The sequence below is a fragment of the Lissotriton vulgaris genome, chromosome 7 (assembly GCF_964263255.1).
Source record: "Lissotriton vulgaris chromosome 7, aLisVul1.2, whole genome shotgun sequence".
NCBI lineage: Eukaryota > Metazoa > Chordata > Amphibia > Caudata > Salamandridae > Lissotriton > Lissotriton vulgaris.
Window position 1 is genome coordinate 170,304,679 of NC_141695.1, and position 5,900 is coordinate 170,310,578.

The window sequence follows — 5,900 nt, forward strand, 5'->3', positions numbered from 1 at the left end:
AGAGTGATTCCCCTCTCAGGACTGTCATCCCTAAGAAGAGGGCTTGTGAGGCGGAGATGGTATCTGCTAAGGCTAAGGTGCTCAAGAAACACCACACCTCTACTCATGTAGGCCAGACTTCCTCCTCAAAAAGGCCTCCTGCTCCTTCTAAGAGACCACTTATGCCCTCTACGCCTCCGAGATCTGCCTCTAAGTCTCAGGCGTCTTAGTCTATTCCTGCAACAAATTTGCCTAAAAAATGGGTTCCTCGTCGACGATGACTTCCGTCGCCACTGCTACAACGACAACTTCCACCTTCTCTTCTCCTCAACCTACAATGATTATGTCGTCAGCGTCCTCTCCGTCGACGTTTGTCATGATGTCGGTGAAGCCTCACTCGTCTGCCACCTGAAGTACCGAAATTTTCACTTACCCCTAAAAGAATTATACTTACAATTACCAAATATCATTCATCAATAATCAGTCGATTGGCAGTGTAGAAAGTTCAAGCGTTTATTAAACAAATAATACTCTGCCAGAGGAGCTCCCAACGACCTCCCACCCCGAGGTCCGCTGAGAGACTGCTGGCACATTGTCAGGTCAATACATATATACTATCACAATTTGTAACCGTTGGCTAAAATGGAAAAGTACAAGTTGGTACAGGAGGTGGCAAGAGATATGCCCATATATGGCATACCCAGCTTCCACCTAAGCTCAGTATAGCAAGGTCACGCTGGTCGACTCCTTTCTGGTAGTTTCAGTGAGAGTCCGCACAGCACTTGCAAGAATGTGCTTATCTGGCCGGCCCCCTCCTACAACCTTGACGGGCCCAAAAGCAGAAGCAGCTGCTTGCTACATGTTAAGCTATTTCTCATGAGAACGGGGAGACGTGAAAATGCAGCGCCATGGTGGTTTGAGAAAACCGTATTACGGGTTGGCTGGTACAAAATGGCGTCGGTCCTGTTTGTGTGAAGCTAACCTATTCACAAGGAGGAACTAGAGTACGATTTTCATAAAAGAGGACAGAGTGTAACTAAAAGAGGGTCTGGTGCCATAGAAACGTACATAACATGTTAATTAGCTATGTCACGCTGAGTACTGACTAAGAAACTACAATCTATGTTCCCGTATAAGGCCTAATTGAATTCCTATTCCTCAAACCCTACTTTTAGCGTGATGAAGCTAATAACAGAGGACAGTAATCATCGCAGAGATCTTCGTCGATTGCCATAAGTTCGTGGACCTCCTGCTGGACCATCTGGGCTTTGGTGGGGGTCACAGAAGGGGTGACAGCCACTGTTAGTCTAGAGGCACAATAAGCGCAGCACGCAGGACCGCACTGTAGACAGAGACAGCAGACAAAAAGGACACCTGCCGCTCCTCCCAAAATCAGTAATACCTTCCAACCCCAAGTACATAGTAGACCCCCAAAACCACCCTGACAGGGACCAGGACCCATTTTCCACATGCATCTCTGCTGCTATGCGATGGAGCTTCTGAATGACCAAATGAACCGTAGGGGCGGAGTCTGGAATGTAAACGCAGCAAGAGCTGCCAATCACCCGGCATGCACCACCGCGATCAGCTAAGATAACGTCCAAAACCATACGGTTTTGGAGCACAACGAGTCTGGCCGCCTGAAGCTCAACTGTAACATTGGTCATAATATCAGTAGTGATGTTAATGACATTTTCTACTATTCTAGACAACCTTCCTATATCTCTGCTATTAAAGATCGGTCCCCAGAATGGGGCCAAGCCTTTGCTGAAATCCGTGAACTGCTGCAAGGAGGTGTCGGTCTGATCAACTTCTGTTGCTATGAGCTGCCTACGTTGCCTATTGGGTACGGCTCTCGTTGAGTGTAACTGATGTGTTCTATGATAGTCGGATGGTGCTAATTATACAGGCGGGTACAGGAAAGACAGATAGCAGTGCCCAGCCCAACCACGGGGTAACCAAGTGTAAGCATTTTCTCCGCATACGAAATACACATTAGGTGCCGTCAACAAAGGAGGACTGCTAAGGATTTTCATACGATAGGTATAATTACAAACACTGTCACCAACCTGTACATGCCCCATTCCCTGTACACAGAAATCAGAGGAAGTATTTAAAATAGGAATAGATACAATGCGTTCGCTTGTAACATTTCGATCAACAAAAAGCTGGAAATACTGAGAAGAATTAAATTGGTTAAAATCATAGAGTTCATCCTGCAACCAAGTACTATTCCGAATCTCCATATACCTGTTCATACAAGCCTGAGGATCTAATGATCCCCGTCCCCCATTACCTTGTGGGTTAAAACCCTGATGTTCCTCAATGTATGCCAAAATCATATTATAGTCTTTCTCAGTATAAGTGTACTGCCTGTGGTTTTCTATATAATGATTGTACCTGGCAGAAAAAATTTGAACCAGGCTTCACAGCTCCCTAAATAGGAGAGAGGTAGTGAGAGGAACAGATCATGATTGTGCACCACAGAAGGCAGAAGTCCACAAACCCAGCAGTCAGTGGTGTTGGTGGAGCTGTGTGTTTGGTGAAGCATTTCTACAAATACATTTTTCGCATAGGTCTGGCGATGTCGTTCTTTGTGGGGTGCTAAGGTATACATAAAATGCTCAGGGGGAGCAACAGTCGACATCATCATTGATTGCATCGGGTGCTTATACTCTAAGTATATGAAAACACCCATATAAATTGCTAAAATAACTGCTATTGTAACTACGAAAGCTATTTTCACACGCATGGTCCAAGTAGAAAACATTGGTTCGTAAAAAGGCAAATATCTAGGAGCAAAAGGGAGTTCCTCCTCAAGTACAATACGACAAAAAGGGTACATTCCTTGCTAAAAGTCCAAAAGAGCTAAGCTGGGCCAAAACAACCTTCCTGCAGAGGGTTCTTCTCCCTGTGTCCGTCAAAGCCTCACAGGCAGACTTATATGCACATCCAAAGACGTCCCACGATGCAGATCCTCCGAAAGAAATTTTTACTCAAACAACCTGGCCAGTTGACAAGAACAGAGTCTTTCTTTCTGAACAGAGCACAATATCAATGTTCCAGCTCTCGGGAGGAGCTACGATAGCAAGCAAGATGGCCGCATAGCTTCCCAGCTCCGCTGACCCCCGTCTCTCGCTCGAAGATCCTGTCGTATATCCTGATTTCTCGCCCCATATCCGGGTGCATGAACTACTCTGTGAACTGATGGTGCAATCCCGAGGATTTTCCGACATGGTGGAGTGGAGTTATGTCGAGGTTTAATTTGAGGCCTAGCCCAGTCTGGAAGCCTGGGTCTCAAGTGTTGGTCTAGCCGGGTCCTAGTTGAACAACAACGAACCGGAGAGAGCGACAGGGTCCGGTTAACGGAACTTCCGGCATCTTTATGATTGACTTGCTGCCGATCTGTCGCCTGGAACTGTACCGGAGGTGCAGAGACGAGTGATGCCCGAGGTGGTATGTGTGGGGGTCCTTGACTCGGGGGCCTGGCGTTCGTAGCGCCGGGGCCGTTGGATCGGAGACTTGGTGCGCACTACCGCCTACTGACGATCGGTCCCCCACGGCTTATTCCTGCTCCGCCTAATCTTACCCCGGGGAAGGCGCCTCTCCGCGGGGGTCAATATGCTGGACGCTATGCGAAACCCGGCGGAGCGGGTCCAGTGCGGCCCATCATTGTGGTCAGTGATGGCGGCCCTTGAGGCACTTCAGGCGACTATGAAGACCCAGGCCTGGAATCTGATGTTGGCGGCGGACGGAATTAGAGGATCGGGACCTGACTCTGATTTGCTGCCCGAGACCCAGTGGCCTGTTCCTTTCCCTATTGCTACCCCAGCGATGCCATTTGACCCTGGTGCTTGGAGCTTTCCGTGCCCCTGCAGAAGTGGAACGGTTCGAACATGTGGATATTGGCAATGCACCTATAAAGTCGGAATCTTTGGAACTGCCATTGGCGGAACATTTCACTGCCTTTCCCGATTTGGAGATGTTTGCTCGTAATTGTGATCTGTGTGGGACTGTGTCGCACCCCCTTCCCAGCTGGTCCATCAAGATGGCGGATGGGATAGTGCCTGGTCTTAGAGTCCGTAAAGGGCATAGAGTCCGTAAAGGGCATATTGGACTCGAGTGTCTTCTTTGGGACTTGTCATCCTTTCTTCGACTAATCGACTATGTTTCGACAACTTCTGTTTGACCTTTGACAATTTTACGGTGGGGCGCTCTTTTTCGGAGGGGATCAGCAAATTTGATCGACGGGGCCAAGGCTGAGACTGTTGTTTGAGGTTTCACAATATTGATTTATCGGTAACGGGACTGCTTTATTTGGTAACGGAGTCCGGGGCGGGATTTCTGGTTTCCTCTGATGTACTGTTTTATTGTGCTCTGCTTGATTGTGTTCACATTGCGGGGGATTCTTCGTAAAGATGGGGGGAGAGTCCGGGAATGCGTATGACATAGCCCTCCTCCATTTCTCCGTTTTGGGCAGGGATTTAGTCCCTTCTTTCTTTCCCTTTTCTTTTTTCCCTTTGTTCTTCTATATTTCGGGTTCATTTACGGGGCGACAGGCACGCTGCTAGGGGGGTAGGCCGTAGTCATCTGCAGGGGTGCAGGGTGTGGGGTTGGAGGGGGGGAATTTTGTTTTTACTATTTGTTTCCGTGGCCTTTTTTTCTTCTTATCTTTCTTCGCCTTTTCTTTTGTTTCCTCTTTTTCGGGTCAGCGTAGTGGGTCTATTCTTTTGTCAATTGTCGACTTTTTATCTGTGCCTATACTTTCACGGTACTCCCGTACCATCGGGCGGGCGCTCCACCGGTGCGAAAATTAATTGTATGCTTGTTGATCCTGAATCGTATGCCTCGGCACCACTGTTTTGAATGATATCGACCTAACTGTGGATCTCCTACTGTTTTGCCCGCCCTTTATGTACCTTTGTGATATTGTATGGCACCTGATCCTTCTATCTTTATATTATAAAATGGAACCTTTATTATCCTTCTATTAGTATAGTATGCTCTGCTGCCGGTTTTAATTGAAGTTGTGCTGTATTCGCCTCCTGGAAGGCCGAGCCTGGTTCTAATTGCTTGATTGAAATGATATTGATTAGCGGCCAGCCCTGGTGGTTGTAGGCCCATACTTGTAACTGGTTGAAGTGTCAATAAAGGTTTTCCAAAAAAAAAAAATGTTCCAGCTCTCAACGAGTTCAATCCAGTGTCCCGCTCAGTACCACAGATTAGACTCTAGCAAGCCCTACTTTTATCCAAGTCTTTCCTTATCTCCGAACAGTGTCATCTGAGGTACTGTGATGTTTTCTTGGCCGCAGGTTGTATCGGACATGACCGGGCACTTCCTGATCAGAGAATAACAATGGGGAAGGTGCAATACCTTCATCAGAACCGCTGCCAACCAGATCAACACGGACAGGGCCAGGGGCGATTGCTGATTCTCCAGGGACTGCCCCGTCCGGCCCTATCTCTCCTTCAGCTCCAATTTCACGAGTATCAGAGAACGGTATCAAGGCAACAGCTCTCTCACCCTCTTGGGTCAGGATTCCATCAGGGTGTCGCTGGTCGTGTGGAAGTGGAAAAGGAATTCTTTTTAGGTGCGACACATGAATCCAGTGTCGTTTTCCGTCCACCTTCACTGCCGTCCGTGTGGCCAAGAGTATCTGATGTGGCTCAGACCATCTCGGAGCCAGGCTGGAGTCCCGATCGCATATCTTGACCAACACCCACTGGCCGGGTTCCAAGCGATGTCCGGGGCCCTCTGACAGGGGTTGCAGTTCAGACGCTACCTGCTGATGAACAGAACGAAGGTCTTTAGTCAGAGTATACAGGTAATCAATCAACATAGGATATTCAACATCAGTAAATGATCTTGGTCTAGGCACGCCCCACACATTAGCGGGTCGCCCAAACACTATCTCATAGGG

General features: G+C 48.1%; 1 pseudogene; it reads right to left on the reverse strand.

The window, feature by feature from the left end:
• Window positions 1–1,150: 1,150 nt before the first annotated feature.
• LOC147701098 (uncharacterized) lies at window positions 1,151–2,824 on the reverse strand (annotated as a pseudogene).
• Between the last annotated feature and the right edge of the window lie 3,076 nt (window positions 2,825–5,900).